The following is a 14,012-nucleotide window of genomic DNA, read 5'->3' as shown; positions in this document are numbered from 1 at the left end:
GAACTCAAAAATCAGAGATATTCATAAATGGATTGGGCTGCCTCCAGAGGAAGAGGCTCACTGGTTGTTAGAGATCTTCAAGAAGAGACTGAATGAATAGGTTGGTCTAGGTGATTTCTGAGGTTCCTCCTAACTAAAATTCTGTGATTTTGAGGTTACTTTCTTTATGTAATAAAGGCAAATGGTAGTTCAGTGGATAAAGTGCTGGGCCTGGAATTAGGATAGACCTGAGTTCAAATCCATCCACAAACACTTCCTAGCTATGTGACCCTGGGAAAATCACCTAACCTCTGATTGCTTGACAAAATGGATTGACTAGGTTCACTGGAAAAGGAAATGGTAAACCACGCTAGTATCTTTTCCAAGAAAACCCACAAAAATGGGGTCACGAAGGGTCAGGAATGACTGAAATGACTGACCAGCAAGAACAACAACTTTATGTAACAGCTTTCTCCTTAAACTCAAAAGAAACAAGATTTCTCAGAGGCCTTTGAGAACAGAGATGAGTAGAATCAGAGAGAAAAAAAATGAAAGATATGTTTCCCATAGGCCATGATGAAGATAAATGCTAATGTTCATAATTAAAATTTATATCATATTATGTTTTATATACATTATGTCTTTTAATCCTCATAGCTACCCAAGAAAGTAGATTGTACCATAGTTATAATTTCCATTAGAAAGAAGAAGAAAATTAAATTCAGAGCTTAAGTGACTTGTCCAAGCCACATAATTAAGTGACAGGTAGGATTTAAAGCCAACTTACCTGGACTCCAAGCCCAACGTTTTGTTTTACTGTATTACTTTTATGTAGTATCTTTCAGTTTCAAAGCATTTTCATGTATATTATTTAATTTAATGCCCATAATAACTCTGGAAGGAGCACATCATAGTTATTCTTATCCTTATTTTACATATGAGAAAACTAAGGCTAGGCGAAATGAAATTTGTTACCCTGGATCACACAATTGGTCAGTGACAGAAAATGAAATTTATGGCTAGGGCAATGCATTCCCATGTAACTGCATGAATAAATGAATAAAACACTGTACCAAGTCTTAGAATTGTTGAAGCATTTCATTCCTGTCGAACTCTTTGTGACCCCATTTTGGGAATTTTCTTGGCAAAGATACTGGAGTGGCTTGCCATTTCCGTCTCCAGCTCATTTTATAGAGGAAGAACTGAGGCAAACAAGGGTCAGTAACTTGCCCTGAGTCACACAACTCATAAGTGTCGGAGGTCAGATTTGAACTCATGAAGATGAATCTTCCTAATTCCAGCACCAGCACTCTACCTACTGTGTTACCTAGCTGCCCAGCCCTGGAGTAGAAATAGAAAAAAAGTTAGACCTCTTCTTTCAAGGATTTTACACTCCTCTTGGAGGAGGCAACCCATAAAAGAAAGTCCAGTAGGAGGGCAACTAGAAAGGCCCAGAAGTCCTAAGGATCTAGTGGTAGGGCATATACCAAGGCCCAAAGGTTATTCAAGTAATTAAGATTACAGTGCTGGAGACAACAGAGCATTATTGCTTTGTATTACCCATTTGATGGCTCTCTTCAGTGAATGAGAATCGACAATGTGCCAAGTTCCCGTACTTTCTGTTATACTTTAGTTTTTGTCATTGCTGTTGTATTATAAATGTGCTAGAAGTATAAAGTTCTGAATGCATGTTCTGTAAATATACATTGTTTTCTTGGTCTTGTGATTCTGGAATCATTAAAAATAGAATTGTCTTTTTTTCCAATTTTTAAACATTTTTATTTAAAGTTTTGAGTTCCAAATTCTATCTCTCCCTCTCTTCTTCCGCTTCCCCTCCTTGAGATGGTAAGCAATCAGATATAGATTATACATGTGCAATTATGTAAAACATTTTCATGTTAGTCATTTTGTACAAGACAACTCGAATAAAAGATGAAAGAAAAAGTGAAGAATAGCATGCTTCAGTCTCTACTCAATCAATATCAGTTCTTCCTCTGGAAGCAGCTAGTATGCTTCATCATTAGTCCTTTGGGATTGTCTTGGATCATTGTATTGCTGAGAGTAATTAAGTCATTCACAGTTCTTCATGGAACAGTATTGATGTTACTGTGTACAAAGTCCTTCTGGTTCTGTTCACTTCACTATGCATCAGTTCGTGTAAGGCTTTCCAGGTTTTTTTGAAATCATCCTGCTTGTCATTTCTTATTGCACAAAAAATAGAATTCTCTTGAGAGGAAGGGAGTAGTAAACAGATAACTGTGAACTTTTCTGGCAGAATATAATATTTATAGCCATGTTCTTAGACACCAAGGGAAACAGACATATCTCTCATTGATGTGTGAAGCAAGATAATAAGTCTTTGTTACCTTACAGGGCTCTCTGCTTATTAACTTGTCCTCTGGGTTCAAGTATCTTCTAGGCATCTATCTCTTGATCTCAATGTAAAAGGGAAATCACTCTAAGGACAAGTAAATCCCCTTCTGTTCAATTATCACTTTAAGAAGTTCAGTTTACCCTTTGATCCATGACAGTTAAAAATCATCCTTAAAATAGCTTTTAAGATAATGCACCATTCACATTTAAATTAGCTCCTTACCTAAATAAAAAAACAACTTCCACTCAGGCAAAGCACCTTTTATAGAAATTGCCTTTGCCTGGCTCATTATGTACATTTTTACACCATCCATTTTAGTGTGGAAATGTCTGTGACCCACAGGGACTTCATTAAGTAATTAGGGAAAAGACCACAAATTGTTATTTTCTGTAACTGAATCTGCAGGCTTAATCAATAAGTAGGCAAAAGTACCCAGGGTCACTATATTTCAATTCAACTGCACAGATTCCTTGTCTTGGAAAAGTCACTGGGCAGAGCTGATATTCCATACTAAGGGCTGGTTGAACATTATAAGGAGAAGAACTGATTTTTATAACAATCTTTCACTGGGATGGTCCAAGTTTCCCAATGAAGGCCCAAATCCTATAACTTTTTCTTATTTCTTTCCTCCCTTACAAATAGAGAAAAATTGGTGCTTCAAAGTGTTAATGCAGCTGTAAACACAATTTATTTTATTTAAGTCATTATAGTTCCCTTGGCCAAAGAGCTATGCAGCTGGTGTTTGCTAAATTGTCATTTGTGAGGTTAAAAGTTTGTCCTACATATCCAAAGTATGGTCATTTCTCAGGAATCAGATGACCACATTAGGACTAAATAATATATGCAGCCTACAATTTATCTTGGCTTAGCTTCCCTCCAGATGCTAAAAGCTGGTGTATTTTGCGGTTGGCTAAACATTGACTCATACTGCTTTTCAGCTAACACAGAGGAATTATAGAGGGATTCCTCCCAACAAGTACACCAAGGTGAAGTATGATTTAAGACTCTAGTGTTGGCCAGTGAAAGCTAGATGGAGATCTACTCTTCTGGGCACACAGCTACCAACTGATAAAGTGAGGAAGCTCTCCAAGACATACCAACAGAGCAGCCCGAACACTTTAGGGAACATTTCCCAGATGGTTTTGTTTTAATCTTTTTAGGGAGGGGAAAAGCCCATAAAGGAAGAACATTTAAATAAAGTCCAAACCATAGCTCACTTTTAGTATTTTCTATAAGTACATTTCAAGGCCCTCCTCAAAATCCACAACGGCCTGTTGAGTATGTGTCTAGAACGTAAAAATATTATTTTGAATTCTCAGCATGCCTCGCTCTATTGGCCACCTGGTTTAATGCATAGCACTTCACAGAATTATAGAATTCTAAACTAGAAAGACCTTTGAAATCATGAAGCCTAAGCCTTCATTTAATAGATGAAGAACCTAAAATTCAGAGACTAAGTAGTTGTCCAGGGTCACACAATATAATAATGGAAGAATTTGCAAGTGGAACGTCCATCTCCTGACTCCCAGTCTACAAATCATCTTAGAGCCATGAACATAGGATAGTGGGAATAGTATTAGCTGCAGCATGAGCAGACCTTGGTTTAAATACTGCCTCTGTTACTTATTAATAGTGTTACCATAAGCAAGTCACTTAACCTATCTGGGTATCAGTTTCCCCTTGCAAAATCAGGGAGATGGATTAGACAGCCTATGAACTTTCTAATTCTAGATTTCTGATCCCAGTATCTTATGATTCCTGAATCATATGCTAATGGTATCCTAGCCCCAACTACCATGTACATTTCTCCTCCTTCTGTTACTTTTTTTAACCTCACTTCCTTCCTCTTTTGTTCTCCAGTTCCATTGATGTTCTGAACCCATCTGTCTTGCCTATATATAAAACTCGATAGTATCATAGTTTATACTGAGGCATAGTTTAGCTCTCAAAACCATAGCAATCTCCCCCTCCTTTGAATCCCTAATACTTGGTATGTGAGTCTCTCATGTCTGGGGCTCTCACATAACATGTTGGAAGGGATGGTGTGTTATGGCAATCACAGCAGCACATCTGAGGACTGCTGCTGTGAATAATTTCAAGGGTCTAATTGCAAAGTATAAAGAACTCTCTATTTAGCAATAAACTAAAGCATTGTTCAATAAACCAAAGCATAACATTCATAGTAACATCCTCAAGCAAAATATATTATCATATATATATATATTCATATATATATATATCATATCACTTAGTATGTCATATGACACATAGCATATTGCAGTATTAATGTGATCAAAGATCTTTCCCACCCATTCAATAGGCCTCAGGTGGGGCTAGGTGGGGAGGCTTGATTATATCTTTGTTTGTAAGTAGACCTAAAGCCTCTATTTACCAGGTACTAAGCCAATTTGGGCATGAAGCCCTCAGGGCCCTAAGGGAAGTTGCTAAGACCAGAGCCGATGGTACGTGCATTGAGTTCTAGTCAATCATGAATTCAGCCAATCAGAGACCTGAGTTCTAGCCAATCAGACCCTGGCTAGGACTGTATATAAAGAGAGCCCAGTGTGTGAGAGAACCAGAATTGAAGAGGGACAGAACTGAGAGCAGCAGAACTGAGAAGAAGACACCGAGGCAGCAGACATCAAGAAGGTCCTGAAGGGCAGATATTGAGAGAGCCAGTGTTGACAGAGCTGCAGAAGAGAGTGCTGAGGGGAGAGTTAGGATTCATGAGTGATTGTTTACAGGAAGGCCCTAGCAGGGGAGAAAGTTACAGGATGACTTGGTTCCTTGCTATAATACTGTTTTATAATTTCCTTGTTGCTACATTGAGGTGGGCTTACTGGTTTTGGAATATAGTTACTGCTACGTTGAATTGGAGTTATTAGTCTTGGGATTTTATCCTTTGGAGTCTAAATAAATGTTATGCTTCCTCTGCCTTCTACATAGAGAGTTTTTCATACTTCGTGATTCTGAACCATTCAGTCATGTTCATGGTCATCCTCAAGGTCATGAATCTTGCCTTACTGATACACATATATCATTGCATTCACTAGCATTCCCCAAAATACTTGTATACACAGTGAGGGGTCCCAGGCCAGGGCCTTCTCTAGCACAACATATCCTTAAGAGATAGCAGAAAAATACCACACAGTCCACCCCTAGCTCACAGTAAGAACACCACACTACACAGCATATATCATTGATCATTGCATCCCCAAAATCAGGGGGTCCCAAGCAAGGGTCTTCCCTAGCACAACACATCCTTAAGGGGTAGAAGAAAAATACCACACCACCCATCCCTAAGTCACAGTAAGAATAATCTCCTTAATCATTACCAAGCATCCAAGTAAAGTCCTCTTTCATCTTGACTCAAGATTGACTTCCAAGTCCCATGGCTCTTCCTCTATGGGCTGAACACTCCTGACCCTTGCCTGGATTCACATATAGGCAGCTCTCAGCTCCTCCTCCAGGTCTCAGCCCATGGGGACTGCTCCACTCCAAGCTCCTGCCTGATGGCAGCCTACAGGGGTTCCTGCCTGCAGCTTCAGTTTCTGGGGAAATGAAGCTTAACGGGGCAGCAACACACACCACCAACACCACCAACTTGATTTACCTCCAAAGTCTAGATTCTTTATGTTAACAGTTCAGTTCGCTTTAACAGCTCTCCAAAGGAGTTCAAGCTAAGCCTCCTCTCCATGAGAAAGTCTCTTCCCTACAGCTCCACTCACCTTCAAAGTTCAGAGGCTCCTTCAGCAAGTCTCTGCCATCAGAGGTCTCCTCTCCAGCTCTTAGAGGTCTTCTCCCAGCTGAAAGCTCATTTTCCTTCTTTGTCTCTTCTCTTCATTCTCTTCTTCTCAACACTGGAGAATCTCTCAATGTCTGTTTTCTCACACTTTGGGCTATGTACAGTTCTAGTCAGTATTTGATTGTCTAGAGCCCACATGTAAGTCTCTGATTGGCTGGAGCCCACATGCGTGTCTGATTGGCTCAGCACAGAAGAATGTGAGACTGAGGCTGGGAAACTGAACAACACAAACAGAAAAACAGCAAAAAAAAAAAATCCTACTTTGCTTGTCTTAGATGGTGGTGCAGGGGTAGTGATACTTGCAAGATCTTTCACATCCAGGACTTGTCTCTGTCTTTCCCCCTGACTCAATATTCTAGAAACGACACTTCCTACAACCAGCCTAAGGTATTGTCATGAGCTCCCTTTGCAACCATGCAGTTAGCAAGACTCATGGTTAGTATATGGTGAATGTTAAGTGATCGATTCAGGAATAAGTTTCTCCATTTGGGCTGTTTTTAGTGATGTTTTGATTTATATGGCCTTATTTACATTTTTAAAATATATTTTTATTTATTTTATTAAATATTTTCCAATTACATGTAAAAAAATTTAACTTCTAAAAAATTTTTGAATTCCGAATGCTCCCCCTCTCTCCCATCTGTCCTTAAGAAGGCAAGCAATTTGATATGATCATACACCTGAAGTTATGCGAAACATATTTCCACATTAGCCATGTTACAAAAGAGAACACAGACAAATAAAAAACCAAGAAGAAATATTTTTTAATGTATGCTTGAATCTTCATTCATTCTCTCTGAGGTGGATAGCATTTTTCATCACGGGTCCTTTGGAATTATCTTGAATCATTGTATTCATCAGAGTAGCTAAGTCACATTGATCATTCCTTACAATATTGCTGTTATTATGGACAACGTTTTTCTGGTTCTGTTCATTTTACTTTGTATCAATTTATGTACGTTTTCCCATGTTTTTCTGAAACTATCCCATTTGTCATTTCTTGTAGCACAACAGCGTTCCATCACAATCATATACCACAACTTGTTCAGCCATTCCCCAAATGATAGGCATCCCCTCAATTTCCAATTCTTTGCCACCACAAAAAGAGCTGCTATAAATATTTTTGTGCAAATAGGTACTTTTCCCTTTTATTTTATCTCTTTGGGATACAGACCTAGTATGGGTCAAACTTCAAAACTACACTTCATAGAGTTAATAGCAATCAAATCTAATTCAATAGACTTCTTTTAAAATAATATTGTATTTTTCCCCTAGTTACATGTTGAGAAAATTTTTAGCATTCATTTTTTCAAGATTTTGAATTCCAATTTTTCTCCCTCCCTCTCTCCTATCCCCTCTTCTGAAAATGTTAGGCAGTTTGATATAGTTTATACATGTGTTGTCATGTAAAAATATTTCCATATTAATCACAGTTGAGAAAGAAGAAACAGATCAAAAAAAACCACACATTAGAAAGAATAAAGTAGTGAAAAAAAATGCTTCAATTGGCATTCAGAGTCCGTCACTTCTTTATCTGGGTATGGATAGCATTTTCCTTTATGAGTCTTCATTTTGGATCGTTGTGCTACTGAGAAGAGCTGAATCATTTGTAGCTGATCATCACACAATGTTGCTGTTACTGTGTACAATGTTTTCCTGGTTCTGCTTATTTCACTTTGTATCAGTTTGTACAAGTCTTTCCAGGTTTTTTGAAATCTGCCTGTTCATCATTTCTTATTGCACAATAGTATTCCATTCCATTCATATACTATGGCTCATTCAATCATTCCCCAATTGATGGGCATCCTTTCAGTTTCCAATGTTTTGCCACCACAAATAGGGCTGCTATAAATATTTTTGTTCATGTAGGTCCTTTTCCCTTTTTTATGATCTCTTTGGGATATAAACCTAGCAGTGATATTTCTGGATCAAAGGGTATGCACAGTGTGGTTGCTCTTTGGGCATAATTCCAAATTGCTCTCCAGAACAGTTGGATTAGTTCACAACTTTAGCAACAGTGTATTAGTGTCCCAATTTTCCCACATCCTCTCCAACATTTATCATTTCCTTTTTTATCACATTAGCCAATCTGATAAGTGTGAGGTGGTACCTGAGAGTTGTTTTAATTTGTAATTCTCTAATCAAAAATGATTTAGAGCACTTCTTCACATATCTATAGATAGCTTTGATTTTTTCATCTGAAAACTGCCTGTTCATATCCTTTGCCCATTTATCAACTGAGGAATGGCTCATATTTCTGTAAATTGGACTCAGTTCTCTATATATTTGATAAATGAGGCCTTTATCAGAGACACTTGCTCTAAGATTGTTTCCCAGCTTTCTGCTTTCTTTCTAATCTTGGTGGTATTGATTTTGTTTGTACAAAAGCCTTTTAATTTAACATAATAAAAATGATCTATTTTACATTTTCTAAAGCTCTCTATCTCTTGCTTGGTCTCCATAGATATGACAGGTAAACTATTCTTTGCTCTTCTAATTCCTGTATGGTGTCACTCTTTATGTCTAAATCATGCCAATGGTCTGTCGTATCTAACTTTTCTAATATTCTATTTACCTCCTTAGTTTCCTTTTTGTTTCATTTTTGGTTGGATTTATTTGACCATAGAAAGTTATTATGCTTATTATTATTATTATTATTTTGCTTATCTTCTTCTCTTTTTTTGGTGGGGGGAGGGCTTTTTTCCTTCCTTTTAAATTTGAACTTAGCACCCATGGTTGGAAGTGGCACTGTCTGAGGCTTCTTGTGCCAGTGACTGCAGGCCCTGGCTGTTTACCTGGTGCTGTGCTAATTTTGCTCTGAAGCCCCAGGGGGACCCTTGTGGCTGGTACTGTGCTGAAGGGTTGGGGGGGGGTAGCTGGCACTGCAACCACAGGCGTTTGGCAGCTTATCTGGTGTTGAGCTGGGGTTCTAGTGGTGGTATCTAGCATGTGCTGAGGTTCAGTCAGGTATTTCTGCATTTCCCTGGGGCTATACTGAAGCAAGTGGAGGTCTGTGGACTGGAGACTGCCTGTTTCCCTGGGGCAATGCTGAAGCACGTGGTGGTTCTTGGAGCTGGAGGCTGGTGGTTCCCCTGGTTATGCTAAAGCAGGTGGGCAGTCCTGATGTTGCCACCATCCTGGGGCTCAGGATCTCCTGCTGGTTTGCTGAAATGGGACTTGCTGCTGGATTGTTGGGATGCTTCCTGTCCTGGAATGTGCTCCCCTTTTACCTGAGTGAGATGGACCTTCTTGACAATCTTACAAGTTTCTTACTCTAAAAGATCATTTCACCCCCTCCTTTTTCTGCTTAAGCTGTTTCAGGATTTGTTTGGGGGCATTATTTTATGGTTGCTTGGAGATGAATATGGGAGAGTTACTGTGATTTACTGCTTACTCCTCCATCCTGGCTCCCAGAAGTTTTCTAAATAGACTTTCATAAGCTTTTTGAATAATAACTCACATAGCAATTTGCGGTTTCTCTCTTCCCCATGTCACATGACAGAACATGAATTTGATTATGCAAAGTAAACTTCGTCTTTACATAATCACTAAGGTGTTTGTCTTGAGTTTGACTTTATAGTAATGTCACGGACACCTAAAACAGTCAGGGATACTTTATTTCCCATCAAAGTACTGTTTCAATCTCACATCTGTCAACCTACCACAAAAATCACAAAATGTTTACATTAGTTATAGGGATAAGGTATGAAGGCTAGGCTAAATTAAGAAGCATGCTGCAATCCTAAGTGTGCTCTCTCATCCTCCACAGTCTTCTAACTTGCAGAATTTCTATTATGTCCACAAAATTATGGTATTGGAAATGTTATGTTAGAATTACAAAAATGTGTTACAACCATGATCATTAGCTATATGAGAAGTCACCAAAAAAGAAATCAAAATAGCAAAGGAGAGTAAAAACTATCGTGAAAGAGAATGCAAAAGTTCAAGTGTATAGCAAAAATTCTAGGACATTACAAAGAAGGATATTGAAGATCAGGTGACAAAAGACCAAAAAAAAGATGTGACTAATTTGATATGAGTGTATGTCACAGAGCATGGGTATTTGGCTAAAACTTTAGAGCTGCCTAAGAGTATTGGGCAATTAAGACACTTGCTCATAGTTACATAATAATCTGTGCCAGGTACAGCATTTGAACCTAAATGTTCTCGAGTCCAGAACTGGTCCTTGATCCATTATTCCATTTTATTCTACAGAGGGAAATATTTGTCCCTTATACTTATATACACTCTTATATTTATAAATCCAAAGATATTTGATGGGTTATTGTAACGAAAAGGGATAGTACTTGTTCTCTTTGTCTTGAGCTGGGGCCAGGGGGAGTAGGGTGAAGGTACTGACGGATGATTGTGCTTAACTGGGAGAAAAGGATTCAATTTGCAAAGGCAGCTTTTAGTCAATATGTGGACAAATTTCCTGGCAACTAGAGCTCTCCAAAAGTGGATTGAAATGCCCCATGGACAATATCTCTTCCCCAGAGATTTTCAAATCACAGTCAAATGGCCACTTGTCGGAAATATTATAGACAATTCTTCCTCCTCCTTCTAGCAAGGATTTGTCTGGGTAACCTCTAACACCTTCTTCAACTCTACATCCTATTAGCCCATCTGATTCCCTGCTAGAATTCCTCTTCCATGCCCCGCCTCCCCCAAGAGTGTATGAGAAGAGAGTAGTTTATCTATTTCTTTGCATAAATATTTTTTTTCCTTTCAGAGAATATGATGGTATATCTTGAAAAGCCAAGAGGAGAGAATTAGGCAAGTTATGGTAACAAAGTTTTGGTTAGCACAGCATGCTATATGTAATACTCAAACAGATCTGTAATCTCATTGATTCGAGAGTTCTCTTCAGTGATGTAGAATGCAATCCATCTATTCCTGCCAATCCTGTTCAGCTTTTAATCTTGTCCTTCCAAAAGTTTAATAGAGGACATCATCCACTGTAATGGAGGTTTCCCTGGCCTTCTTCTGAAAGGATAGTAGTGAAATACTCTGACTACCCTTAGGGCATCCTTCACTTCCACCACAGGACCAACCTTTCTTCTCTTTTTGTTATACAGTTCTTTGATGGCATCTTTTACTTGCATTCTTTGAAATTTTTCATTGGGTATCTGTTGCAGCCTACTCACAGCCACCATAAGCTATCCCATTGGTCTGTGTGGTACTTATCTTTAGTTCTTTGGAACCCATTGTGTTCCATGTCTTACAGCCGGAAATATTGGTTAAATACTTGTACTGAAAAAAATGAGACTGCCGTTATGGGAAGCTTGAGGTCACAAAAGCCCTATGTTCCACTCTCCCACTCCTTTGACCCAAGCCATTGTTTATCTGAATTGTTTGTCCCAGATTTACATGCTGTCAGACAAACTGTTGTCCTTTCCCATACATGTTGAAATCTAAGCAATAGATAGTCTTCATCCCTTTTGTATTTTCTTATGTGGATTGACAAGCCAAACTCCTTTGAGTGATTACAGATATCTTCCAGGAGTCTTGGGACTTAATATAATCAATGGAATGTCATCCACAAATAGGACCTGACCATGCAAAGGGATTACCTCCTCAACTTAGACTGTGTAGACCATCACCGTCAGATTCAAAACTTCTTTTGGAGAATATACATCTTTCTGTTTTGTAACTCACTTATTACAAGAGGATAATTGACCAGAGTTATTTCTGTTACATCTTCCAAGGAATATTGAATGATCTTGATATAATGGGTGGAGACAACCTGTTGTAAATGTTAAGGTTCCATTCATTCTGTTTTAGGGAGTGGAACACTTTCTCATAATCAACTAATGATAAGCACAATATAATCTTAAATTCTCAATATCTTTCAGCCAGTTGTGGGATTAAAAAGAAAAAGGTACACTCCGTTGTTGAATATAATTTATAAAAGCCTGATTTTTCCCTTTCAGTATTTTCATCATGGATGAACTAAATTCATGCTTGGACGATTTTCATAAAAATTTTGCATAGTTGGGAGAATGGAAATATAAGTATATTTTCTGTCATCTTTTTTATTAATCAATATGATCTGAGATGTATTTCATGCCTTTGGTAACTTTTATCTAGCTTTCCTTTAGGTACCTTGTAAATCTGTCCTTCAATATCCTAACAATTGTATTGTCTTCACTATGTCTCTTCTCCAAATATTCTTGGTCAAATCTGGCTTCATTTCTTGTCATGATTCCATTTGGTGCCATTTCTATTTCTTTAGAGAAACAGAGAAATCTCAGAGACTGTGAAGTTGGGGTCAAAGTATGATGGTTCTAAAATCACTGATAGAGGAAATGTTTTGTTGTAATTCTTTTTCTATTTTTTTTGCCATTTTTCTCTTCTTTATAGTCTTCTTTCTATTTTCATATTTGAATGCCTTGGGCAAAACAGTTCCAGCCCTCAAAGAACTTACAACTGATGGGGGAAGAAAACATGCCAGCAACTATATATACAAGATTGATTGAAAACTAATAATTAAGGGGGACTAATTAATTAAGGGGGACCAGAAAAGGCTTTTTGCAGATGGTAGAATTTTAGCTGCTGCCTGAAAGAAACCAGGAGATAAACAGGAATAGCACTCCAGGTATGGAAGAGAGCCCAGTGAAAATACATGGAGCTGGGAAATTGTGTTCACTGCTAGGAACAGCAAGGATTCTAGTTTCCTGCAATTGTAGAATATGTAGAAGGGAGTAAGAAAGGCTGACAAAGTAGGGGGCAAGGTTATGAGGGGCTTTAGAACCCAGGGGATTTTTTATTTGATCCTGGAGGTTAACAAAAAGCCACTGGAGTTTATTGAATAAGGAGGTGACATGGTCAGGCCAATGTTTTAGCATGATCACTCTGACAGTTGACAGGAAGGTGGACTTGAGACAAGGAGACTTATATGCTAAAATATTATCAATTTCATTCTTTGTGATGTTGTTTGTTCACCATGTACAGTGCCTATCACTTCTTTTGTTGAAGGAAATATTCATGATATACTGTGATTCTTCTGTACAATCTCCAAGTCTTTTTCATTGATTTCTCCTTCACTATACTTTGTCATATATTTCTTTCCATCCTCCTCTTTCCCCACCTTTTCATTGAAGTCACCAAGTATTAGAATCTATGTTGATTTTACGTGCAGGTTCTTATCAAGTTCTTCAGAGAATTTCTCTACTATTTCGTCCTTAGTAACTGATTTTGGAATGAATGCTATAATTATTTTCAGGATGGTATTTTTTTTGCAAATATTTATCATTAGTCCTACACTAACTACTTTGGTTATCATTTTAGTGATAACCAAATGTCCCATGAAATAATATTTAAATCTTGTAAAGTACTTTACCTGGGCTATCTCATCTGATCCTTGTAACAATTTAGACTTAGTTTCTATTTTACTGACAAGGAAACTGAGACTGCAATGTTAAGTAACTTGGCCAGGTCACGTAGACAAATGTCTGAGGCAAGACTTAAATTTTAGTTTTCTTGACTCCAAGTCCAGCATTTTATCTACTCTTCTGCCTACATAGCTGCCCATCGGAAAACCAGTCCCGACAGTCAAAAAGACATCATTGATTCATTGAATTATATGACATCTTTGTGGATGAACTTAGATGGATCCCTCCCACCTTACTTTTATTTGCTAATTTTCACTTTAATTTTGGCTGTTGGCAGGTAGTTGAAATTTTGAGACTAGCAGATGTGCTAAGACAGAGAGAATCCTAAAATTGTTAACTTTTACTTTAACTTTTACTCTAATTTGCAAATACTCTTCCCAGTGAATGTAATTCATAAACTAAAACAGTACTGTGAACAGTAGTATTAGCCCTACTTTATAGATGGGGAAATAGAGGCACA

This window comes from Trichosurus vulpecula, chromosome 5 (assembly GCF_011100635.1).
Source record: "Trichosurus vulpecula isolate mTriVul1 chromosome 5, mTriVul1.pri, whole genome shotgun sequence".
In the NCBI taxonomy this organism is placed as follows: Eukaryota; Metazoa; Chordata; class Mammalia; order Diprotodontia; family Phalangeridae; genus Trichosurus; species Trichosurus vulpecula.
This window is presented reverse-complemented; position numbering follows the sequence as displayed.